At 45.7% G+C, this 27,422-nt stretch overlaps 1 protein-coding gene and 1 non-coding gene across 3 annotated transcripts in view; one reads left to right on the top strand and one right to left on the bottom strand.

Annotated features, from left to right (window-relative positions):
• The window catches only part of rbm25b (RNA binding motif protein 25b), a 162,424-nt gene that overhangs the window by 124,754 nt on the left and 10,248 nt on the right, over window positions 1–27,422 (bottom strand). The gene's annotated exons all lie outside the window — the stretch shown is intronic.
• Window positions 17,150–17,263, top strand: trnal-caa. Its single transcript has 2 exons — window positions 17,150–17,187; window positions 17,218–17,263. It is a non-coding gene; the product is annotated as a tRNA-Leu (tRNA).

Below are 27,422 nucleotides of genomic sequence, written 5' to 3'. Positions count from 1 at the left end.
CTCGTTCTCTAGTTGGTTCCTCAACATATTAGTCCAGAAAACTATCCCATATATACGCCAGAAATTCCTCCTCTATGGTATTGTTGCGTATTAATTTGATTTGCTCAATATGGGGATTAAAGTCACTCATAATTACAGATGATCTTTTTTCAAATGTATCTCTAATTTCCTGTTTAATGCCATTCCCAACATCACCACTAGAGTTTGGGGTCCATGTACGACGATTAATGTTTTCTGCCCCTTCGTGTTCTCTGCCCATACAGGTCCCACATCATTGGAGCCAATATCCTTCCTCGCTATTGCATCAATTTCCTCTTTAACCAGCACTGCAACCCCACCAGCTTCCCAAATACAGCATACCCGTGGATGTTCCATTTCTATCCTTGGTCACCCTGCAGCATGTATCCATCGTCCCAGAGAATCAAGGTAAGAAATTTCAGACCTCAGGCCTAAACTGCTGGAGGCACACTACCAATAACAAGCAAAGAGTTCAGAATCCGTAGTGTAGGAGGCCGCCATTCAGTCCATCGGGTCCGCACCAACTCCCCCACCCACTCCCTGGACAAAAGAGCACCTTCACCCAGGCCCAATCTATTGCTTCATCCCCATAACCCCCCACCTCACCTTTGGACATTTAGGGGCAATTTAGAATGGCCAATCCATCTAACCCACACATCTTTCGACTGTGGGAGGAAACCGGAGCTCCCGGAGGAAACTCATGCCAGCACGGAGAGAACATGCAAACTCCAAACAGACAGTCACGCGAGTTGGGAATCGAGCCCGGAACCGTGGTGCTGTGAAACAGCTGTGCCACCGTGCCGGTTTGGCAATGGGCATGATTGCAGAATTGTGGGGCAGCACGGTGGCAGTGGTTAGCATTGTTGCCTACGGCGCTGAGGACCCGGGTTCGAATCCCGGCCCTGGGTCATTGTCCGTGTGGAGTTTGCACATTTTCCCCGTGTTTGCGTGGGTTTCGCCCTCACAACCCAAAAGATGTGCAGGATAGGTGGATTGGCCACACTAAATTGCCCCTTAATTGGAAAAAATAATTGGCTACGCTAAATTTTTTTTTTAAATGATTGCAGAATTGTTGGAACGTATTATTCTTAAATTTGCACGAGAAGGCTACGCATAGGGAGGAGCAAGTGGGGTTTGACCACAAGAACGACAAACTTAAATTTGAGGCAAGAACCACCGCAGGTCAGCAAGCAAATTTTGGTTTAACAGGACATGACAAATTCGGATAGAGGCAGCAGAGCTTTGGATTAACTCAAGGATTTAGAGGATGGAACTTGGGAGTGACAGCAACAGAATAGTAGATTTGGGATATAACAAAAGCATAGATGAGGCTTTCAACAGAAGGGGGGCTAAGACAGATGCTGTTACACAGGTGACAATCAGCAGCCTTGATAATGGAGACAATCTGGGTTCAGCTCAGCCCAGGGGCAGGCTTTCTTCAGTCTGCAATAGTGGCCCAATGGTAGAAGCAGTGCATGGGTGCGTGGGGGGAAATCAATGGTAATGGTTCACAGTTCATGGCAGAGTGTATTCAACCATCCCAATATTTAACTGCAAAACCTTTATACTCATCCAGTGCAAAATGTCAGATAAGCAACATATCAACACAGTGCAAGGGTCAAAAGATGGTGAGTTACAAGTTTTAAAAGATACCACTATAATCAACATTTTATTTTATCATAACTCAACAAATTATGTGCAGTTTTGGTCTCCTCATGAGCAAGGATGTTCTTGCTCTGGAGTGAGAGCAGCGAAGGTTTACCAAATTTCTAACAGGACTGGAAAGGGGAGATGCAGGAAGAATGTTCCTAATGATGGGCGTGTCCAGAACCAGGAGTCAGTCTGAAGATACGGAATAGAAGAGTAGAAATGTCTTCACCCAGAGAGTGATCGGTCGGCCTGTGGAATTCGTTACCACAGAATGTAGCTGAGGCCAAAACATTTTATGTTTTCAAGAAGCAGTTAGATACAACACTAAGGGTGAAGGTGATCAAAGGATGTGGAAGAAAGCAGGATTAGGCTATTGAGTTGGATGATCAACCATGATCATAATGAATGGCAGAGTAGGCTCAAAGGGCCAAATGACCTCCACCTATTCCTATTTTCGATGTTTCTATGACAATAGAATATAATTCCTGCAGTGCAGAAGGAGGCCATTTAGCCCATTGCGGCTGCACTGACCCTCAGAGCACAGTATGTAGGCCTACTAGCCCACCGAATCACCCAAATCCCACATAACCCACACACCTTTGGAGACGAAAGGACATTTTAGAATGCCCAATTCACCTATTGGATAGGTACACGTATTAGGGTAGAATAATGGAGTGTAGATTAACTTCTTCTTAAGGGCAGCACGGTAGCATTGTGGATAGCACAATTGCTTCACAGCTCCAGGGTCCCAAGTTCGATTTCGACTTGGGTCACTGTCTGTGTGGAGTCTGCACATCCTCCCCGTGTGCGTGGGTTTCCTCCGGGTGATCTGGTTTCCTCCCACAGTCCAAAGATGTGCAGGTTGGATGGATTGGCCATGAAAAATTGCCCTTAGTGTCCAAAATTCTATGACTAACCTAGGACAAAAGTTCGGCACAACATCGTGGGACGAAGAGCCTGTTCTGTGCTGTATTTCTCTATTCCATAGCCGCATATTTTTCATAGAACCATAGAATTTACAGTGCAGGAGACCATTCGGCCCATCGAGTCTACACTGGCTCTTGGAAAGAGCACCCTACTTAGGCAGCACCTCCACCCTATTCCCGTAACCTAGTAACCCCATCTAACCTTTTGGTCACTAAAGGCTTTTGGATCATCTAACCTGACATCTTTCGACAGTGGGAGGAAACCCATGCAGACACAGGGACAAAGTGCAAACTCCACACAGACAGTAACCAGAGGCCGGAATTGAACCGGGGTCCATGGCGCTGTGAAGCAGCAGTGCTAACCATTGTGCCCATGTGCCGTCCCATTGTGTTTCACAAAAAAATACAATTGAGGAAGGATACTAAGCATCTAAGATATGAGGCATTGTACAAATCACAATTGTTTTTAGGCAATTTATCAGCCACTTGTCACTGATAACCTTGGGCATGTGTCAGATGGACTTGAAAACTCCCTTTTTAGACATAACGTGCAGCAACATTTGGCAAGTGTAACCTCAGAAACAATGAAGATAAATGGGCTGTACATAGCTTGGTGCTTTCCACTGGCTAAAAAAATTAACGTAGAAACACAATTCATGAGCAGCATGGTGGCGAGGCCCTGGGTTCAATCCCAGCCCCAGGTCACTGTGGGGTTTACACACTCTCCCCGCGCCTGCGTGGCTCTCACCCTAACAACCCAAAGATACGCAGTTAGGTGGATTGGCCACACTAAAGTGGCCTTAAGAGGAAAAAAATCGGGTACTTTAAATTATAAAAAAAGAATTTAAGTGTAAAGAATTGATGGTGACCAGAAATTCCTGATTCCATTTTATCCAGTCAGATAATCTCAGTAAGTGGAGCTACAATTAATCTAGATTGCAGTGTCTTTTGATTGGGAAAGCAAAAAAGAATATGGAATTATGTTGCAGGAAACCCCAACATTTTCAGTACCAGAGAGAAGAAAATGGGCAAAAACATTGCAAATGCATTTCGAACTATTGCCGATCGTATATTGTTTCGTATATTTGAGAGTTAAGCAGGGGCAGGTGTCAAGTTTGATCCTGCTGGTTAATCAGCGATGGTGGGGCCCTCAAAATCAAGAATGGCGTCTGCCTGGCTTGGTGAGACTTGAGATGACCAAGTAGGAGCCCGATTCTGGAATGACTGGTTATTCTGCAGTGGAGGTATGTTGTTGCACAGGGGTGTGGAATTCGCAGCCGCCCTGGTTTGCTACCCTCTCCTTCCTCGGTCGCCACCTTTCTGTCTTGCTATCCAGTTTGGGCCTCCAAGCCGCTTGCCAAGTGGAGTCTTGCCAAGCGGTCAGCAGCTTTCTCCCTCCAGGTCACTGGTGTTCATTTTTTCATGATGTGGAGATGCCGGCGTTGGACTGGGGTGAGCACAGTAAGAAGTCTTACAACACCAGGTTAAAGTCCAACAGGTTTGTTTCAAACACGAGCTTTCGGAGCACGGCTCCTTCTTCAGGTGCGATTCACCTGAAGAAGGAGCCGTGCTCCGAAAGCTCGTGTTTGAAACAAACCTGTTGGACTTTAACCTGGTGTTGTAAGACTTCTTACTGTGTTCATTTTTTCACGCAGCTTTGAGCATATCTTTACACCTTTCCTTTGGCCAGCCTTAGAACATTGGTCAATGGAAAGCTGGAAGAAGAGAACAGGCCAGGATAGGTGCTTTCCAGGCATCTGGACTCAATGTCCTGACATCAGAGTTGGTTTGGCCGAGCTCATTTAATCCCCAGGATTCAACATCAGCACCTAACATGGGTGCGCTCAAGGACCTTAACTTGAAATGAAATGAAAATCGCTTATTGTCACAAGTAGGCTTCAAATGAAGTTACTGTGAAAAGCCCCTAGTTGCCACATTCCGGCGCCTGTTCGGGGAGGTTGTTACGGGAATCGAACAGTGTTGCTGGCTTGCCTTGGTCTGCTTTCAAAACCAGTGATTTAGCCCAGTGAGCTAAACACTGGTGTTGATAACACTCCAGGTTCCGCTTTAGTAGAGGGTGGTCAACGTAACGACCTTGCAAACGAAGACCCTTATGACTTCACAGGTTCACAAAAAATACTGTGCAGAAAAGGCTTTTTGGCCCATCGAGGCTACACCACTGCATGAAAGGTACCTGATCTGCCAATCCTACTCCAATTTGCCAGCATTTGGCCTATGGCCTCAAATGTTCATACGTGCCGAGTGCTCATCCAGGTACTACCTTCCAGGCAGTGCAATCCAGACCGTCACCACCCTCTGGGTAAAAACTTTTTTCCTCAACTCCGCCTTGAACCTCCTGTCCCTCCCTCACCTTGAAATTGTGTTTCCTCATAACCAACCCTTCAGCTAAGAGGAACAGCTGTTACCTAACCACCCTGTCCATGCCCCTCAATCTTGTACATCTCGATCAAGTCGCCCCTCAATCTTCTCTGCTTCAGCAAAAACAATCCAAGCCGATCCAACCTCTCTTCATAACTAAAGTGTTCCATCCCAGGCAACATCCTGGTGAAACGCCTCTGCACCTGCTCCAGAGCAATCGCATACTTCCTATAATGTGGCGACCAGAACTGCACACAGTACTCCAGCTGTGGCCTCACCAATGTGCCACACAACTCCAACATGACTTCTTTGCTTTTATAATCTATGTCACGATTGATGAAGGGAAGTGTAATATATGCCTTTTTCGCCACCCTATTAACCTGCCCTTCTGCCTTCAAAGATCTATTTCCAAACATGCCACGGTCTCTTTGTTCCCAGTAATTCCCAGTGTGGTGCCATTCGTTGAATATTTCCTTGTCAAATTGCTCCTTCCAAAGTGTAACACCTCACACTTGTCAGGATTAAATTCCATTTGACATGTTTCTGCCCATTTCCCCATCCGTCGACATCTGCCTGCAACCAACACTCAGCCTAACTGTTAACCACCTGGCCTATCTTTGTTTCATCTGCAAACTTGTAATCCTACCTCCCAAATAGTCATCCCAGTAATTTATATAAATGCCAAATAATAGGGGACCCAGCACAAATCCCTGTGGTACACCACTGGACGCTGGCGCCCAGTCACTAAGTAGCCATCTATCATCACCCTGTTTCCTACAGCATTGCCCCCCTTCACCGACACCTCCCTTCACCTGCCGCGCTGCCCCCCGCCCCCTCATCGGCCGCGCTGGGCCCTCCCCACCCTCGCCGGGCCCCCTCCCACTCACCACCCTCTCTCCCCCCCCCACCGGCCACCCGTCACCGACTGCACCAGCTCCCTAACCGGCCTCGCTCTTCCCCCCCGCCCCCCCCCCCCCCCTCCCCAACCGCACCGACCCCACCACCCCTATTACACTCCTCAGAATCTTAAGAGGCTTTGATCAATTCACCTCTTACTCTTCAAAACTCCAGTTGAGACAAACAAACCTCTCCAATCTTTCCTTTTAAGACTACCCTCCTATTCCTGAAATTAGTCCAGTAAACTTTCTCTGAACCACTTCTTTCCTTAAATGAGACCAATACTGTCCACAATACTCCAGATGTGGTCTCACCAATGCCCTGTACAAATGAAGCTTAACCTACCTACTTTCTTAACTAATTCCTCTCACAATAGATGATAATATTCAATTTGTTTTCTAATTTGTTGCTGCACCTGTATACTAGCCTTTTGTGATTCATGCATTTGAACACCCAATCCTTCTGCACCTCAGAGCTCTGCAATCTCTCACCATTTAGATAATAAAGCTTATTTTTTTTATTCTTCATGCCAAAATGGACATTTGCCATTTGTTAGATTTTTTCCCACTTACTTAACTCATGTTAAGTAATTTGCATCAGTGTTCAACGAAGAAAGGGACTTTGTGGAAGATGATTCTTGGGTAGGGTGTGTGGACAGTCTGGATCATGTTAACATTGAAATGGTGGTGGTATTGGGTCTTTTAAAATATATCACGGTAGATAAGTCTCCTGGGCCAGATAGGATTTATCCCAGAATATTGAGGGAAGCAATAGCGGAAATTGCTGGGGCCATGACTGGCATCTTTGTATCCTCATTGGCTACAAGTGAGATCCCAGAGGACTGGAGAATAGCTACTGTGGTACCACTGTTTAAAAAAGGTAGCAGGGATAATCCTGGAAACTATAGGCCGGTCTCACGTCAGTAGAAGGTAATTTATTGGAGAGAATTCTTAGAGGTAGGACTTATGCCCATTTAGAAAGAAATGGACTCATTACCAATAAACAGCATGGTTTTGTGAAGGGGTGCCTCACTAACTTTATCGGGTTTTTGAAAATCAAAATGAAAATCGCTTATTGTCACGAGTCGGCTTCAATGAAGTTACTGTGAAAAGCCCCTAGTCGCCACATTCCGGCGCCTGTCCGGAGAGGCTGGTACGGGAATCGAACCGTGCTGCTGGCGTGCTTGGTCTGCTTTCAAAGCCAGCGATTAGCCTGGTGAGCTAAACCAGCTCACACCAGCTGGTGTGGTGACAAAGATGATTGATGAGTGGAGGGTGGTGGATGTTGTTTACATGGACCAATAAAGCCTTTGACAAGGTGCCTCATGGCAGACTGGTACAAATGGTGAAGTCACACGGATCAGAGGTGAGGTGGTAAGATGGATACAGAACTGGCTCGGTCACAGAAGGCAAAGGGTAGCAGTAGATGGGTGCTTTTCTGAATGGAAGGTTGTGACTAGTGGTGTTCCGCAGGGATCTGTGCTGGGGCCTCTGTTGTTTGCAGTGTACATAAACACTCGAGGAAAATGTAGCCTGTCTGATTAGTAGGTTTGCGGATGACACCAAGATTGATGGAGTGGCAGATGGTGTTGAGGATTGTCAAAAGATATAGCAGGACATAGATAACCTTTAGACTTGGGCAGAGAAATGGCAAATGGAGTTTAATCCGGACAAATGAGAGGTAATGCATTTTGGAAGGTCTAACAGAGGAAAAATATACCGTAAATGACAAAACTCTTCGGAATATAGAAAGTCAGAGAGACCTGGGCGTGCATGTCCATCGACCTGAAGGTGGCAACACAAGCAGACAAGGTAGTCAAGTAAGTATACGGAATGCTTACCTTCACTGGACGGGGCATCGAGTACAGAAACTGGCAAGTCACGCTGCAGTTGCAGAGAACCTTGGTAAGGCCGCACGTGGAATATTTTGCACAATTCTGGTCGCTACACTATTAGAAGGATGTGGAGGCTTTGGAGAGGGTTTCATAGAATCATAAATTTACAGCGCAGGAGGCCATTCAGCCCATCGAGTCTGCACCAGCCCTTGGAAAGTTCACCCTACTTAAACCCACGCCCCACCATATCCCCATAACTCAGTAACCCCCACTTAACATTTTTTGGACACGAAGGGCAATTTAGTATTGCCAATCCACCGAATATCTTTGGATTGTGGGAAGAAACCAGAGCACCCAGAGCAAACCCACGCAGACATGGGGAGAACGTGCAGACTCCGCACAGATAGTGACCCAACCGGGAATCGAACCTGGGACCCTGGAGCTGTGAAGTAACTGTGATAACCACTATACTACCGTGCTGCCCTTAAAAGGGTGCAGAGGAGGTTTACCAGGATGTTGCCTGGTCTGGAGGGTGTTAGCTATGTGAAGAGGCTGAATAGACTTGGACTGTTTTCATTAGAAAGATGGAGGTTAAGGGGTAACCTGATAGAGGTCTACAAGATTATGAGAGGCATGGATAGGGTGGATGGGCAGGCACTCTTTCCCAGGGTGGAGGGGTCAATCACCAGAGGGCATAGGTTTAAGGTTAGTGGGGCAAAATTACGAGGAAATATGCAAGGCAGGTTTTTTTATGCAGAGGGTGGCGAGTGCCTGGAACGTGTTGCTAGGGGAGATTGTGGAAGCAGATAAATGAAAGCCGTTCAAAAGGCATATTGACAGGGCAGCACGGTGGTGCAGTGGGGTAGCCCTGCAGCCTCACGGCGCTGAGGTCCCAGGTTCGATCCCGGCTCTGGGTCACTGTCCATGTGGAGCTTGCACATTATCCCCGTGTCTGCGTGGGTTTTGCCCCCACAGCCCAAAGATGTGCAGGGTAGGTGGATTGGCCACGCTAAAGTGCCCCTTTATTAGAAAAAATGAATTGGGTACTCTAAAATGTTTTTAAAATGAAGGGAAAAAAAGGCATATTGACAAACATGGATAGGATGGGTACAGAGGGATACAGCACAAGGAAGTGCTGAAAGTTTTGGCAAAGGTTGGTATCATGACTGGTACAGGCTGAGAGGGCCGAAAGGCCTGTTCCTGTGCTGTTTTGAGGCCCCATGGCACACCACTCGTCAATCCTGGGAACTAGAAAAAGACCCATTTATGTAAACAGTTTCCTGTCAGCTAGCCAATCTTCAATCCATGCCACTATGTTACCCCCTACGCCATAAAACAGTACAGCACAGAACAGGCCCTTCGGCCCTCGATGCTGTGCCGAGCAATGATCACCCTACTTAAACCCACGTAACCCGTATACCCGTAACCCAACAATCCCCCCATTAACCTTACACTACGGGCAATTTAGCATGGCCAATCCACCTAACCCTCACATCTTTGGACTGTGGGAGGAAACCGGAGCACCCGGAGGAAACCCACACACACACGGGGAGGACGTGCAGACTCCGCACAGACAGTGACCCAGCCGGGAATCGAACCTGGGCCATGAGCTTTTGTTTTAAGCAATTACCTTATCAAATGCCTTGTGGAAATCGAAGCACAGTTCATCCACTGGTTTCCCTTTATCCACTGCACATGTGACTCCTTCAAAGAATTAAACTGGTTAAACACTATTTCCCTTTCACTGCACCGGACGGTGTTAAATGTATCAACTCTTGCCCTGTCAGTCACTTGGGCAACTGTTGATTTGCCCGAGTGACCTGCTATAACATCTTTAACAATGGTTTCCAACAGTTATAATGGGAGACTTTAATTGCGCATATATAGATTGGAATTTTAGTAATGTAACGAGTAGAGTGCGCATTCAGGAACATTTTCTGGAGCAGTATGTTTCCAATCCAATGGAAAATGATGTGCTGCAAGACCTAGGTTCTTGGGGATGATGTGGCCAAATAGATCAAGTGTCAGAAGAAAGCAATCACTGTGCAGGCTGTTCTCAGACTGACAACACAATTGGCTCCCGAAAACCTCATTGCAAGTCAAAACTTTCCAAGTCCGAACTTATTTCCCATAGCAACATTACTAATGGGGACATATTTCCAAATCAAAAGCTGGACGATACTCATGGGGTGCCCGACAATATTAAATGCTCTCAACTCTTGCCCCGTGAAGCCATCGCTCACACATCAGTTGCCTGTGTAAACTCGCGAGTCTGGCCACATATTGACAATGCATTGAGCACAGTAGTGATGGCAATGCAAAATAAAATTGACAGTTTACAGTGGCTTAAAATTAAAAGACAGTTCAACGTAATCTTCCCAAGTGACATGATGGCACAATGCTCAGCACGGCTGCCTCACAACGCAAGAGACTGGGTTCAATTCCAGCCTTGGGTGACTGCCTGTGTGGAATTTGAACCTTCTCATGTCTGCATGGATTTCCTCCGGGTTTTCTCCAACAGCCCAAACATCTGCAGGTTAGGTGGATTGGCAATGTTAAATTGCCCCCGAGTGTCAAAGGATCTGCATGTTAAGTGGGGTTATGGGGTTGCAGGGGTAGGGTGGGGAGTGAGCCTTTGCGCAGGTGAAGGAGACACAGCCTGAGTGAGTGAAACACAGCCAGAGTGGGAATTGGAACTTGGTCATTTGGGCAGTGCGGTAACTCGGCACGGAGTGAGAGGAGGTGCTGTTTCCCTTTTTGTTCTGTTTCCTTTGTTTGGCTTTGTAACTGGTAATCAGCAGGGAGAGATCCAGAGCGCATTCCAGGAAGCAGAGAGAAAGCCAGGGAGCATCCTGAAAAGGTTGGTGATAAAAATCTTACCCCCAGGTTCCAGCGGCCTTCATTTTCGGGAGCAAGAGAGAGCCGGAGAGCAGCTTGGGAACAGGTAAGTGATAGAGCTGTGACCTGATTGGCTGATAGGGAATCTGCACTAAATTTAAAAATTAAACTTTGTTAAACTATTTAAACATAATTACTTAATCCAAAGTCAGAGATCGGAAAGCTTTTACATTTATCGTAGAACTCTAGTGCTAGGAAACGTTTTGTTAACAGTAAATTTTTGTTAATTTTTTTAAAATTTAATTTACTAATTAATTAACGCAATGTCAATTAGAGGGGTGCAGTGCTCGGACTGTGAGATGTGGCAGGTCCAGGAGGCTTCCAGCGTCCCGGATGGCTCATCTGCAGAATGTGCACCCGACTGGAGCTCGTCACAGACCGCATGGAGCAGCAGGTGAATGCAGTTAGGAGCATGCAGGTGGCGGAAAGCACCATAGATTGCAGTTATATAAACATGGTCACACCCAAGGTACAGGCAGAGAAATGGGTGACCACCAGAAGAGGCAGGCAGTGCAGGAATCCCCTGTGGTTGTCCCCCTCTCAAACAGGTATACCTACCCCTTTGGATACTGTCAGGGGGAAAAGACTATCAGGGGAAAACAGCAGCAGCCAGAGCAGTGGCACCACGGCTGGCTCTGATGTTCAGAAGGCAGGGTCAAAGCGCAGAAGAGCAATAGTCATAGGCAACTCTATAGTCAGGGGCACAGATATGCTCTTCTGTGGGAGTGAAAGAGACTCCAGGATAGTATGTTGCCTCCCTGGTGCCAGGGTCCAGGATGTCTCAGAACAGGTAGCAGGCATCCTGAAGGGGGAGAGCAGAAAAGCAATGGTCGTGGTACATATTGGTACGAATGACAGAGGCAGGAAGGGGGATGAGGTCCTGCAGCAGGACTTCAGGGAGCTAGGCAGAAAGTTAAAAGACAGGATCTCAAGGGTTGTAATCTCGGGATTAGTCCCTGTGCCACGTGCCAGTGAGGCTAGAAATATGAAGATAGAGCAGTTAAACATGTGGCTAAACAGCTGGTGTAGGAGGGTGGGTTTCAGTTATCTGGACCACTGGGAGCTCTTCCAGGGCAGGTGTGACCTGCATAAGGAGGACGGGTTGCATCTAAACTGGAGAGGCATAAATATCCTGGCCGCGTGGTTTGCTAGCGTCACACGGGAGGGTTTAAACGAGTATGGCAGGAGGGTGGGCACTGGATCAATAGGTCAGGTGGTGAAAAAATTGAGGGAGAACTAGGAAATAGGGCCACTATGGCTCTGAGGAAAAGCAGACAGGGAGATGTTGCAGAAAATAGCGGGACTGGTGGCCTGAAGTGCATAGGTTTTAATGCAAGTAGTATTAAGGGTAAGACAGATGAACTTAGAGCTTGGATTCGTGCTTGGAACAATGATGTTGTTGCCATTACAGAGACCTGAGGGAAGGACAGGATTGGCAGCAAAACAATCCAGGATTTTGATGTTTCAGGCGAGATAGAGGGGGAGGTAAAAGGAGCGGAGGGGTTCCGCTACTGGTTAGGGAGAATATCATAGCTGTATTGCGGGAAGACACCTCAGATGGCAGCGAGGCTATATGGGTAGAGATCAGGAATAAGAAAGGTGCAGTCAAAATGTTGGGGGTTTACAGGCCACCCAACAGCCAGCGGGAGATAGAGGAGCAGATAGGTAAACATATTTTGGAAAGGAGAAAAAGCAACAGGGAGATGTGAACTTCGCCAATATTGACTGGGACTCACCTAGTGCTAGGGGCTTGGAAGGGGCAGAGTTTGGAAGGAGCATCCAGGAGGGCGTCTTAAAACAATATCTAGATAGTCCAACCAGGGAAGGGGCTGTTTTGGACCTGGTATTGGGGAATGAGCCCGGCCAGGTGGTAGAAGTTTCAGTTGGGAAGCATTTCGGGAACAGTGACCACAATTCAGTAAGATTTAAAGTGCTGGTGGACAAGGACAAGAGTGGTCCTCGGGTGAATGTGCTAAATTGGGGGAAGGCTAATTATAACAATATCAGGTGGGAACTGAAGAACATAGATTGGGGGCAGATGTCTGAGGGTAAATTAACATCAGACATGTAGGAGGCTTTCAAATGTCAGTTGAAAGGAATTCAGGACCGGCATGTTCCCGTGAAGGATAAATATGGCGAATTTCACAATCCTTGGTTAAGGAGGGATATTGCAGGCCCCGTCAAAAAGAAAAAGGAGGCCTTTGTTAGTGACAGAAGGCTGGGAACAGGCAAAGCCTGTGTGGAATAGAAGCAAAGTAGGAAAATAGCCTCTGACTATCCACTCTGTCTATGCCACTCATAATTTTGTTGACCTCTATCAGGTCTCCCCTCAACCTCCGTCGTTTCAGTGAGAACAAACAGAGTTTATTCAACCGCTCCTCATAGCTAATGCCCTCCATACCAGGCAACATTCTGGTAAATCTCTTCTGTACCCTCTGTAAAACCTCCACATCCTTCTGGTAGCGTGGCGACCAGAATTGAACACTATACTTCAAGTGTGGCCGAACTAAGGTTCTATACAGCTGCAACATTACTTGCCATTTCTTATACTCAATGCCCCGGCCAATAAAGGCAAGCATGCCGTATGCCTTCTTGACTACCTTCACCACCTGTGTTGCCCCTTCCAGTGACCTGTGGACCTGTACACCTAGATCTCTCTGACTTTCAATACTCTTGAGGGTTCTACCATTTACTGTATATTCCCTACCTGCATTAGACCTTCCAAAATGCATTACCTCATTTGTCTGGATTAAACTCCATCTGCCATCTCTCCGCCCAAGTCTCCAAACTATCTAAATCCTGCTGTATCCTCTGACAGTCCTCATCGCTATCCGCAATTCCACCAACCTTTGTGTCGTCTGCAAACTTACTAATCAGACCAGTTACATTTTCCTCCAAATTATTTATATATACTACTAACAGCAAAGGTCCCAGCACTGAACCCTGTGGAACAACACGAGTCACAGCCCTCCAATTAGAAAAGCACCCTTCCATTGCTACACTCTGCCTTCGATGACCTAGCCAGTTCTGTATCCATCTTGCCAGCCCACCCGTGATCCCATGTGACTTCACCTTTTGCACCAGTCTGCCATGAGGGACTTTATCAAAGGCCTTACTGAAGTCCATATAGACAACACCCACTGCCCTACCTGCATCAATCATCTTTGTGACCTCTTCAAAAAACTCCATCAAGTTAGTGAGACACGACCTTCCCTTCACAAAACCAGGCTGCCTCTCACTAATACGTCCATTTGCTTCCAAATGGGAGTAGATCCTGTCTCGAAGAATTCTCTCCAATAATTTCCCTACCACTGACATAAGGCCCACCGGCCTGCAATTCCCTGGATTATCCTTGCTACCCTTCTTAAACAAAGGAACAACATTGGCTATTCTCCAGTCCTCCGGGACATCACCTGAAGACAGTGAGGATCCAAAGACTTTTATCAAGGACTCAGCAATTTCCTCTCCAGCCTCCTTCAGTATTCTGGGGTAGATCCCATCAGGCCCTCGGGACTCATCGACCTTAATATCTTTCAAAACGCCCAACACCACGTATTTTTGGATCTCAATGTGACCCAGGCTATCTACACACCCTTCTCCAGACTCAACATCCACCAATTCCTTCTCTTTGGTGAACACTGATGCAAAGTATTCATTTAGCACCTCGCCCATTTCCTCTGGCTCCACACATAGATTCCCTCCCCTGTCTTCCAGTGGGCCAACCCTTTCCCTGGCTACCCTCTTGCTTTTATGTACGTGTAAAAAGCCTTGGGATTTTCCTTAACCCTATTTGCCAACGACTTTTCGTGACCCCTTTTAGCCCTCCTGACTCCTTGCTTAAGTTCCTTCCTACTTTCCTTATATTCCACACAGGCTTCGTCTGTTCCCAGACTTCTGCGCCTGACAAATGCCTTCTTTTTCTTTTTGACGAGGCCTACAATATCTCTGGTTATCCAAGGTTCCTGAAATTTGCGTATTTATCCATCTTCCTCACAGGAACAGTGAGGAGCTGTTGAATAAACTCGGTTTGTTCTCACTGAAACATGCCAGTCCTGAATTCCTTTCAACTGACATTTGAAAGCCTCCCACATGTCAGAAGTTGATTTACCCTCAAACATCCACCCCAAATCTAGGTTCTTCAGTTCCCGACTAATATTGTTAGAATTAGCCTTCCCCCAATTTAGCACATTCATCCTAGGACCACTCTTATCCTTGTCCACCAGCACTTGAAAACTTACTGAATTCTGGTCATTGTTCCCGAAATGCTCCCCCACTGAAATTTCTACCACCTGGCCGGGTACATTCCCCAATACCAGGTCCAGTGCAGCCCCTACCCAAGTTGGACTGTCTATATATTGTTTAAAGAAGCCCTCCTGGGTTTTCCTTACAAACTCTGCCCCGTCTGTGCCCCAAGCACTAAGTGAGTCCCAGTCAAGGACAGCACGGTAGCATTGTGGATAGCACAATTGCTTCACAGTTCCAGGGTCCTAGGTTCGATTCCGGCGTGGGTCACTGTCTGTGTAGAGTCTGCACATCCTCCCCGTGTGCGTGGGTTTCCCCCGGGAGCTCCGGTTTCCTCCCACAGTCCAAAGATGTGCAGATTAGGTGGATTGGCCATGCAAAATTGACCTTAGTGTTGGGTGGGGGTGTTGACCTTGGGTGGGGTGCTCTTTCCAAGGGCCGGTGCAGACTCAATGGGCCGAATGGCCTCCTTCTGCACTGTAAATTCTATGATAATATTGGGGAAGTTGAAGTCTCCCATCACAACAACCCTATTGTTTATACTCTTTTCCAAAATCTGTGTACCTATCTTCTTTTATCTCCCGCTGGCTGTTGTGAGGTCTGTAGTAAACCCCCAACATTGTGACTGCACCCTTCTTATTCCTGATCGGCCACCTAGGACACGCCCAGCAATCAGTGCACCGACCCCTTTATTGGAGTAAATCGACAGGAATGATCAAGATGCGGTCCAATTAATTGGGGCCAAGTTCAAGGCCCGCCCAAAAGCTCGCGAAGCCCCTTCGGGTATAAGAAGACGACCCCAAGAGAGAATCGCTCTCTTGGCCTTGGCTCTCAGCGAGGAGAGACCTGCCTAGCAGCTGCACCAGAACAAGTCCAAAGTCAACGCACGCTACGAGACAGACGCTCCTCGCTACTATTCCGTAACAGATCAACCCCAGCAGCCTCAGAACCGGACAATGGCCATTGTTCCTCTGACTGAGTGGGCAGCCGAAGCTAAGTATAGGCTTTAGTAGTGATAGTTTAGTTGGTATGAGTTTTGTGCATGAGCATATTTGACTGTGTAAATAAATGGGCATTGATTTCGAACTTACTAACTGGTGTATCGAATCTTTGATCAGTATTCGGTTTTGGACCTTGTGGTGGTATCGAAAGATACCTGGCGACTCTTCAGCAATCGTAATTAGAATTAAGGAAGGCGACCATATTAACCGCCATAAACAGAGCCAATTAAAGAGAGAACACAACAAGCAACACAACCACAGGGGTTTCCTGCACTGACTGCCTGCCCTTTCTGGTGGTCACCCATTTCTCTGCTTGCACCTTGGGTGTGACCACATTTATATAACTGCTATCTATGACACTTTCCGCCACCTGCATGCTCCTAAGTGCATCCAACTGCTGCTCCAACCGAACCATGCAGTCTGTGAGGAGCTCCAGTTGGGTGCACTTTCTGCAGATGAAGCCATCCGGGACGCTGGAAGCCTCCCGGACATGCCACATCTCAGTCAGAGCACTGCACCCCTCTAATTGACATTGCGTCAATTAATTAGTAAATTAAATTTTAAAGTTAAAAAAAAAGTTACTGTTAACTATTGTTTCCTCGCACTAGATTTCTACTATAAATGTGAAAGCTAAATACAGTACTCTCCGATCTCTGGCTTTGATACCCCTCTAAATTTAAATTGAGTAAGTAATTATGTTTAACTAGTTTGACAATGCTTAATTTTTAAATTTAGTGTAGCTTCCCAACCAGCCAATCAGGTCACAGCTTTACTGTGATGTCCTCCCCGCCCCCCACACAATTTGAAAAGGTAATAAAAATAAATAAAAATCACTTACATTTCCAGGTTCTCAGATGCTCTCTGGTTCTCTCCCTGCAGATTAAAAGTTACAGGCCAGAAGAAAGAGAACGAACAAAACAGTCGGGAAAAAGCACCTTCTCCCACTCCGAGGGCCGAAGGGCCTGTAATGTGCTATAATGTTCTCTGCTCCTTCAGGGGGCCTACTAGGGGACACAGGTTTACGGTGCAAGGGACAAGGTTGAGAGATGTATGAGGCAAGTTTTTTTTTTCTTTTTTTTTTATATACAGAGGGTAGTGGGTTCCTGGAACACGCTGCCGGAGGAGGTGGTGGAAGCAGGGACGATAGTGACATTTAAGGGGCATCTTGACCAATACATGAATAGGATGGGAATAGAGGGATACGGACCCAGGAAGTGTAGAAGATTTTAGTTCAGATGGGCAGCATGGTCGACGCAGGCTTGGAGGGCTGAAGGGCCTTTTTTTGTGCTGTATTTTTAACGGGTGTCAGGATGGCCGAGTGGTCTAAGGCGCCAGACTCAAGGAGTGAAGTCCTTGCATTGTAAGCTGGGTGTTCTGGTCTCCAACTGGAGGCGTGGGTTCGAATCCCACTTCTGACACATACTTTTGGGGCCTCACGGTAGCATGGTGGTGAGCATCAATGCTTCACAGCTCCAGGGTCCCAGGTTCGATTCCCGGCTGGGTCACTGTCTGTGTGGAGTCTGCACGTCCTCCCCGTGTGTGCGTGGGTTTCCTCCGGGTGCTCCGGTTTCCTCCCACAGTCCAAAGATGTGCGGGTTAGGTGGATTGGCCATGCTAAATTGCCCGTAGTGTAAGGTTAATGGGGGGATTGTTGGGTTACGGGTATACGGTTTACGTGGGTTTAAGTAGGGTGATCATTGCTCGGCACAGCATCGAGGGCCGAAGGGCCTGTTCTGTGCTGTACTGTTCTATGTTCTATTTTTCTTTGTTGATTGTTTGTTCTTTGAGCCTTGGTAGGGTGCTCTTTCAGAGGGTCGGTGCAGACTCAATGGGACAAATGGCCTCCTTCTGCACTGTTGGGATTGTATGATTCTAATAAAGACAGTACAGTGGCTGGAGTGACATTGTCCAGTCATAGAGGGTAGTACCGATGCACAAGTATGATAGTGCTGGCACAGCGTCGTGAAGTCGAAACGGGGTGTCAATTATTAAACAGTGAAAGTGCCATTCATTGTAACTCAAACATCAAAAAAAAAATCACCCGAGATTGGCAGGAAAAACAGCAGCTGAACAATGGTTACCTCAAAGGGATAATTCAGGCAGTCTAATGCCGAGGTGATGTGCTTATTCCAGATGCCATATAGGAAATGGAATTGAGAATGAGGCAGAATTAGAGGCGAGATGGAAAATTAAATAAAAGAAGCAAAGAGGTAGTGTGAAAAGGGTCTGACAGCTAACATAGAAGGGTCTTCTACAAGCATGATTTTACAGCCAATTACGAACAAAAAAGGGGATTTAGATAGAGAGGCAGAGGGCATAACTGAGGTTATTAAATTTAAAATACTTTGCATTTGTCTTTACCAAGAAAGAAAAGATGCTCCCCAGGCAATTTACAATAGATAAGGAGCTCGGATAGGTCATCTGTACTAAGTGGATAAGGCACTGAAACCAGATGATATACATCAAAGGATATTGGGGAAAGTGAGGGTGAAAATTGCAGAGGCACTGGCCATAATTTTTCTGTCTTCGTCAGATTGAGGGGGCGGTACCAGAGGACTGGAGAATTACAAGTGTTACCCCTTGTTCAAAAAGGGGTGTAAAAGTTTATCAGTAGAATTATAATAGTACAGCACAGAACAGGCCCTTCGGCCCTCGATGTTGTGCCGAGCAATGATCACCCTACTCAAGCCCACGTATACCTATACCAGTAACCCAACAACCCCCCATTAACCTTATTTTTTTAGGACACTAAGGGCAATTTAGCCTGGCCAATCCACCTAACCCGCACATCTTTGGACTGTGGGAGGAAACCGGAGCACCCGGAGGAAACCCACGCACACACGGGTAGGATGTGCAGACTCCACACAGACAGTGACCCAGCCAGGAATCGAACCTGGGACCCTGGAGCTGTGAAGCATTTATGCTAACCACCATGCTACCGTGCTGCCCTTTACCATGCTGCCCTTTAGTGGAGCAACTTCCAGAAACAATAATTCCAGACAAAACTAATGATCACAAATAAATAAAATTTATTTAACGAAAATCAACAAGATTTTCTTGAGGAAAAATCATGTTTAATTGAAATTTTTTGAAGAGGAAACAGAGATCATTGATGTGATGCACATGGACTTCCAAAAGACATTTGATAGTGCGACACAACAGACTGGCGAGCAAACGCCCAGCTCATTAAAAAGGCCATCAGTAACATGGATTCAAAATTAGCTGAGTGATAGAAGACAGAGTTGAGGCTCATGGATGTTTTTCAGGCAGGAGGAAGGTTTGTAGTGGGGTTGTGTGTTCACGGCACATTTTTGAAATGGCTGCATTTTCCGCCAATACAGTTGTGTACTGTTTAATGCGTGGAAACAATGAAATAGGCAGCAGCAGGATAGAAATAAAGAGGAAAAAATTAAATTATATGTTTGGTGAGCAATCCAGGCTAGTGCCATTCAAGTCTGGGAACACGCTAATTCAATCAGCTAGCCAACACTGCCTTGACAATTTTCATTGCATGAATGACAGCTATACCCAAATACCTTCTGTACAGTGAATTGGCAACTGGATCATAAACCTCCTGGGGCATCCACCGCAAAGATAGCTGCAAGTGAGGTATGAAAGATGGCGGATATTGACAACTACAATTGGGGGACAGTCTCTGACATCGAAGATCTCTGGAGGCGGAATGTAAAATTGTCCAAAGTTAAATGGCGCAGGGAGTGGGTCTGGGTAGGGTGCTCTTTCCGAGGGTTGGTGCAGACTCGATGGGCTGAAGGGCCTCCTTGTGAACTGTAGGGATTCTACGATTCTAAGTTGGCTGTGTAAAATTGGGAAGCTACATTAAAATGGTATTACAGTAGGCAGGCAATGGCCAGCATTTTCAAAATTTACACAATACACATTCCTTTGGGGCACAAAGTCCCAACAGGAAAAGTGATCCAACCATGGATAAGAGGAGTTAAAGATTGCATTAGATCAAAGGAGGAGGCTAATGAAATGAAATGAAATGAAAATCGCTTATTGTCACGAGTAGGCTTCAATGAAGTTACTGTGAAAAGCCCATAGTCGCCACATTCCGGCGCCTGTCCGGGGAGGCTGGTACGGGAATTGAACCGTGCTGCTGGCCTGCCTTGGTCTGCTTTAAAAGCCAGCGATTTAGCACGGTGTGCTAAACCAGTTGCCTTAAAAAATTCTGAGGTTTGGAGCTTTTTAGAATTCAGCGAAGGAGCAAGATAGAGTCGGAAAGTAAGCTAACATTATAGGAATGTAAAAAGGAAAAGACTAGCACAGACTAATGTGAGCTCATTGGACAGGCAAGGAAAATCTATAATGGGGAAATAAGGAAATGCCACAGAAACTAAACAAATATTTTATGTCTGTCTTCATAGGATACAAAAAAACTCCCAGGAATACGAGACCAGTGTTTTCCAAACATTTCTTCCAGGGACCCATTTTTACCAACTGGCCAACCTTCGGGACCCGTGCCGCCCAGCCTTCGGACCCCACACCGGCCAACCTTCGTGACCCACCATTTTCTCTTACCTTTAATGCGAGAGGCGAGCCTCCTTGGGCCTCATGATCCCACTCTAATCAGGTTCACAGGAGAGCTAAAGCATAGTTAGCATCCAAGTTAGGTCAGCAAACGAACCAGCCAGTGAGGACAATTTCTCGAGGACGAAAGTGTGGATTTCGTACCTCAGTTCTTAACAGCTCCCCTGTTGACTGATCATGACAGTAACTCTTCAAGCGGATGAAGTCCACCGTCATAAGGACTGACTGGTCACTGTTCTGATTCAGTGCTTTAGTGTAGTCGAAAAAGGTCGACAAAAAACTTATAGCCACCCTTCAGTGCACAGAGGATGACAATGTGATGATTTCCCATGGCTTTCATTATATCCCTTGCCAAATGTTCAGTTCTGTCCATGATTACACCATGAGGAATATATACTTTCTCCAGGCCATACAGTAATGTTCAGGGGTGCAAAACAGATCGAGGTCATAGCCTTGTTCATCATTGGTGATCACCACGCAGTCAACCGCCGCAATGCCGCTATTGCACTTTGACCCCCCAGGTCCCAACACGCCCAGGCCACATGCACACTGATGAGCGGGCAAGCATCAACAGTGCACCCGCAATTTTTTTTAGATGGTCATGGCCATCATTTTTAAAGCTGCCCGCAGCCAGCATTATTAAAAACTGGCTGCCGCGACTGTTACGCATGAATTCTCGCGATCGGGAACGCCGTGATGGCTGGCTCCGCAACCACCCGACACCCACCGCAGTCACGACTCCCACTTTGAAAATGCCTGTACTAGACAACCAAGGAACCACAAGAAAGTGAGAATTACAGACCTGTTAGCCTGACATCAGGAGCAGGGAAAATGTGTGAGAATCCCAATGTGATGACTGAACACTTGAGAAAAATTATCTTGATTGGGCAGTCAACATGCATCAAGATGTAGTTTTATTTGGTATATTCTTTTTTGATACATGTTTGTAATAAAATATATTTATTTTAAAATGGATTGAGATGTAGCAGGAGACAGGGGAAACAAGTGGCTGTGGTGTGTTTGGTTTTTCGGGAAACTTTTGATACGGTCCCACATAAGAAATTGGTCAACAAAATTGGGACACATTGGGTTGAGAGGTTGGCATGGATTGGGAATTGCTGAATGGACAGAAAACAGTCGGCATAAAAGAGACAATTCTCAGGTTGGCAGGCTGTGACGAGTAGGGTACGGCAAGGAATAGTGCTTGGACCCCATTCTCGATCAATAATATGGATGTGGAGACCAACTATAATATTTATAAATTTGTTGATGACAGAAAACTAGGTGGGAATCAGAGTTGTGAGGGGGATGCAAAGAGGTTCTGTGGGGATTTAGACCAGTTAGGTGAATGGGCAAGAACATGGCAGATGGAATAATACAACAAAATAAGTTAACCACTTTGGTAGGGAAAACAGAAACGAAGAGTATTTTTTTAAATACTGAGAGATTGGAAGTGTTGATGTCCTGGGTGTCTTTGGTCATGAGTTACTGAAGGTCAAATGCAGGTGTAACAAACAATTAGGAAAACAATTGGTATGTTTGCCTTTATTGCAAGAACATTGGGTAATAGATATAGGACAGAGGTCAGAGGTGGGTTTTTTACGCAAAGAGTGGTGAGGCTGTGGAATGCCCTACCAGCAACAGTAGTGAACTCCAACATTGAGGGCATTTAAAAGTTTATTGGATAAGCATATGGATGATAAGGGCATAGTGTAGGTTAGATGGCCTTTAGTTTTTTCCATGTCGGTGCAACATTGAGGGCCGAAGGGCCTGTACTGCGCTGTATCGTTCTCTCTATTTGAGTACAGGAGTAAAGACATCTTACTGTGATTTGAATGGAGCCTTGTTGAGATCGCACCTGGTACATAATTTTAGTCTCCCTACCAAAGGAAAAATATGCTTGATGCAGAGGGAGTGCAACAAAGGTTCACCAGACTGATTTGTAGGATAGAGGGAGTGTCTTATGAGGGACTGAATAGAATAGGCCTGTATTCATTAGAGTTTGGAAGAATGAGAGATGATCTCATTGAAACATACACAGGGCTCAACAAGGATATTTCCACTGAGAGGAATAGAACCAGAGAAGAGTCTCAGAACAATAAGTAGGCCATTTAGAACTGGGTTGAGAAGGAATTTCTTCAGAGGATGGCAACTATTTGGAATTCTCCAGCTCAGAGGGCGATGGAGGGCTAAGTATATGCAGGACAGAGATTGATAGATTTCTTGACAGTCAAGGCACCAAGGGATAGGGCAAGAAATTGGCATCGAGGTAAATCAGCATAATCTAACTAAATTGAAGAACAGGTTCAAGGGACCAAATGGTATTCTCCTGCTGTTAGTTACGATGTTCCCACGGCTGCCAAAATGTCAGTTTGTTTGCCATGGAGCAGCACGGTGGCACAGTGGCGAACACTGCTGCCTCACAGTGCTAAGGACCCGGGTTACTGGTTTCCAGGATACTGGAAGTCTGCAAAGGGATTTGGATAGGTTAAGTGTCTGACAGATGGAGTATAATGTTGCCAAGTGAGGTTCTCCATTTTGGAAGGAATAACAGCAAAAGGGATTATTTAAATGATAAAATATTAAAACATGCTGCTGTGCAGATGGACCTGGGTGTCCTAGTGCATGAGTCACAAAACGTTGGTGTACAGGTGCAACAGGTGATTAAGACAAATGGAGCTTTATCCTTCATTGCTAGAGGGATGGAGTTTAAGATTAGTGAGGCTGTGCTGCAACTGTATACGGTGTTAGACATTTAGCTGCTGTTGTATAAAGAGTCAACGGTTCTGCTCCTTTTCACCAACACCTTTATTTTACTTGAACAGACTCTGTACAAAACTCTAAGGCCACCTGAAGCCCCGTCATACCAGTCTCAATTATTGGATACTTAACATAAATGAGACAACTAATTGGAATGTCTCTTAACAGTCTCCCCTTCCTTGGAGAAACAAAATAATTGGATGAAAACAAAATTACAACAAACTCAAACACACACGCAATTTCCCCCCTTTTTGTTTTTATTTTTTGTAAGAAAAAAATTGTCACAGAAACAGGCGCCCTTCATTAACAATATCCAAAAGTTTCTGTGAACTAGCCCCCCTTTTTGTAAAACAGTCAGACAATTGATAGCTACAAGCAACAAGCTTTTTCCAAGATTGGGATGTCAGTTACAAGGGGTCACGATTTCAAGGTGAGAGGTGAAAAGTTTAAGGGAGATGTGCGTGGAAAGTTTTTTACGCAGAGGGTGGTGGGTGCCTGGAACGCTTTACCAGCGGAGGTGGTAGAGGCAGGTACGACAGCATCATTTAAGATGCACCTGGGCAGGTATATGAACGGGTGGGGAACAGAGAGAAGTAGACCTTGGAAAATAGGAGACGGGTTTAGATAAAGGATCTGGATCGGCGCAGGCTTGGAGGGCCGAAGGGCCTGTTCCTGTGCTGTAATTTTCTTTTTTCTTTGTACTGTCGACGAAATTTAATTTTTGCTATTTCCCCTCTGACCAACATCTGCTTCAAACTTGCGATGTCTATCCTTAAACCTTTTTTCATTGACACTTTTTTGTAGAGTGCATATTTTCCTGCAGGGATTTATTGTCAATGTGACATTCAATAGGTATATTACCCAAATCCCCTAATCCCAAAGCTTCTGGCAATATCTGAAATTATATAAAAGGCCATATCCAACGCCTCGACAAGGCTTAATGTCTCAGCAGCCAAAGTTCTTTTAACCACGTTCCTTATTTTTTTTGTTTCCCACACAAGAGAGCAACATTTACCATTGTTCCCCAAAAGGAAAACTATAAAACCTCCTGCGCTTCAAACCCCATCACATAAATTTGCGTAGGACGCAACACTATAAACTATGAGTTTCAAGTACCTACGGTCACCTAAAACCGGGAACCTCAAAACACACTCCTGCATTTTTAGTTTGACCAATGCTTTATTTGCTCTCATTATGTCTTTCACTATGGGATCATTCATTTTTGTACTCAACTCTAAGACATAAAACTCACGTCCGGTCTAGTCTGTCGACATAACCAATTCAGAAATCGCTGGTTTTGAAAGCAGACCAAGGCAGGCCAGCAGCACGGTTCGATTCCCGTATCAGCCTCCCCAAACAGGTGCCGGAATGTGGCGACTAGGGGCTTTTCACAGTAACTTCATTTGAAGCCTACTTGTGACAATAAACAATTTGAATTTCATTTCATTTCAGTTGCCCAATTAAACTTCGCAAGTTGCTCTTTTTCCATCTTTGAAACCATTGCGTCTTTTTGTGAAACCCTGCCATGACTAAATGCTATTGGGCTGATGCTTTTCAAATAAGATTGCTCTTGTAAAGTTGTCCCTAACTTACTCTGTCCGATTTCCGGTCCAATATATTTAAATGCACCGGAAGCCTGATTCCAACCCTGAATTCTTTCCTCAAGACAGAGATTACAATAGCTTCGAAATCACTTGTCCCACCCCACAAAAAATCATCGACATGCATCATAAAGATGCTAGACCGATTTCCTTTATGCCAGTTAAACATTGCCGTGTCTGCTCTCAACTGGCAACAGCTGAACTTTAACAAAACTGACCTTACCGAAAAATACCAGACTCTCGACGCATCATTTAATCCATATACACATTTGTTCAACTTCCAGAGTACCCCTTCTGTGTTAGGAGGATGGAGAAAAATGTCTCTTTGCAGCTGATAGCCCTGAAAAAAGGCAGCTTTAATATCTATAGATTTGCATCCCCTGCCTTTGTGGCTCATAGAGCCAAGAAGATCGTTAAAATAACTTTTCCTGCCGACGGTGAATCTACCCTTAAATTCTGATCTTCTAAGTTTTCTTCAAATCCCCTTGCCACAAGCCTGACCTTTGCCTTATAAGTTCCATCCGGAAGAACCTTTTCCATGTAAATCCATCTGTGGGATAGTGCTCTTTGTCCCCTATCTGGTACTTCCGTGTATACCCCAAATGCACTCCAAATATGCAGTTCTTGCTGTTTGGCATCTTTGATAACTTTGTCATCTAATTTATTGGAAGCCACCAAAGCCATTCTCACGTGCATGTGGGCTTCTACTCCTATTAGTATTTGTTGTCTTACTCATGTTCCAAGACCTTGATAAACCACATCTCCTCTCTCGCCTGGTATCTCGTTCTGTACTGCTACTTTTTGATCTTTCCCTTCTGCTGTGGGATGTCCTTTCAATTGTTCTCGAACTTTTCCTGCAGACCTGTTCGCTATCCAATGTACTATCTGAACTGGCACAGCGTTTCTGTGCCCTCCATTTTTGAACTTCGTATAGAGAACGATACAGCGCAGTACAGACCCTTCGGCCCTCAATGTTGCACCGACATGGAAAAAACTAAAGGCCATCTAACCTACACTATGCCCTTATCATCCATATGCTTATCCAATAAACTTTTAAATGCCCTCAATGTTGGAGTTCACTACTGTTGCAGGTAGGGCATTCCACAGCCTCACCACTCTTTGCGTAAAAAACCCACCTCTGACCTCTGTCCTATATCTATTACCCCTCAATTTAAGGCTGTGGCCCCTCGTGCTAGCCACCTCCATCCGCGGGAGAAGGCTCTCACTGTCCACCCTATCTAACCCTCTGATCATTTTGTATGCCTCTATTAGGTCACCTCTTAACCTTCTTCTCTCCAACGAAAACAACCTCAAGTCCATCAGCCTTTCCTCATAAGATTTTCCCTCCATACCAGGCAACATCCTGGTAAATCTCCTCTGCACCCGTTCCAAAGCTTCCACGTCCTTCCGATAATGAGGCGACCAGAACTGTACGCAATTCTCCAAATGCGGCCGTACCAGAGTTTTGTACAACTGCAACATGACCTCATGGCTCCGGAACTCAATCTCTCTACCAATAAAGGCCATCACACCATAGGCCTTCTTCACAACCCTATCAACCTGGGTGGCAACTTTCAAGGATCTATGTACATGGACACCGAGATCCCTCTGCTCATCCACACTACCAAGAATTTTACCATTAGCCAAATATTCCTTATTCCTGTTATTCTTTCCAAAGTGAATCACCTCACACTTCTCCTCATTAAACTCCATTTGCCACCTCTCAGCCCAGCTCTGCAGCTTATCTATGGCCCTCTGTAACCTGCAACATCCTTCCGCACTGTCTACAACTCCACCGACTTTAGTGTCATCTGCAAATTTACTCACCCATCCTTCTGCGCCCTCCTCCAGGTCATTTATAAAAATGACAAACAGCAACGGCCCCAGAACAGATCCTTGTGGTACGCCACTCGTAACTGAACTCCATTCTGGACATTTCCCATCAACTACCACTCTGACTTCTTTCAACTAACCAATTTCTGATCCACATCTCTAAATCACCCTCAATCCCCAGCCTCCGTATTTTCTGCAATAGCCGACCGTGGGGAACCTTATCAAACGCTTTACTGAAATCCATATACACCACATCAACTGCTCTACCCTCGTCTACCTGTTCAGTCACTTTCTCAAAGAACTCGATAAGGTTTGTGAGGCATGACCTACCCTTCACAAAACCATGCTGACTATCCCTAATCATATTATTCCTATCTAGATAATTATAAATCGTATCTTTTATAATCCTCTCCAAGACTTTACCCACCACAGATGTTAGGCTCACCGGCCTATAGTTACCGGGGTTATCTCTACTCCCCTTCTTGAACAAAGGGACCACATTTGCTATCCTCATAGTCTTGACTCCCTCCCCTGAACGCTGGACATTCAACCAATGTTGCTACTTTCCAGTGGCCTTCCCTTCTTTCCTAATAACAGTTGCATCATTCTTCCACTGACTCTTCCATTCAGGCAAGTATGTCACTTTTGTACCAACTTTTGGCAGTTGTCCTTTTGGAAAAATGACCTGTTTTAATTCATCAGAAGTGTTGTATTCCTCTACAGAAACCTTGTCGATATCAGTTAACTGGTCCACGTGCGTACCAGATGACCCTGGTTCCTCGTCATGTCTGTCTTCTCCGTCTAAATTTGAAAATTTGTAATCTGTACCCATTAT

The sequence above is a fragment of the Scyliorhinus canicula genome, chromosome 2 (genome assembly GCF_902713615.1).
Source record: "Scyliorhinus canicula chromosome 2, sScyCan1.1, whole genome shotgun sequence".
NCBI classification, from domain to species: domain Eukaryota; kingdom Metazoa; phylum Chordata; class Chondrichthyes; order Carcharhiniformes; family Scyliorhinidae; genus Scyliorhinus; species Scyliorhinus canicula.
The sequence above is the reverse complement of the archived record's forward strand: the minus strand, read 5'-3'. Positions and strand labels throughout refer to the sequence as shown.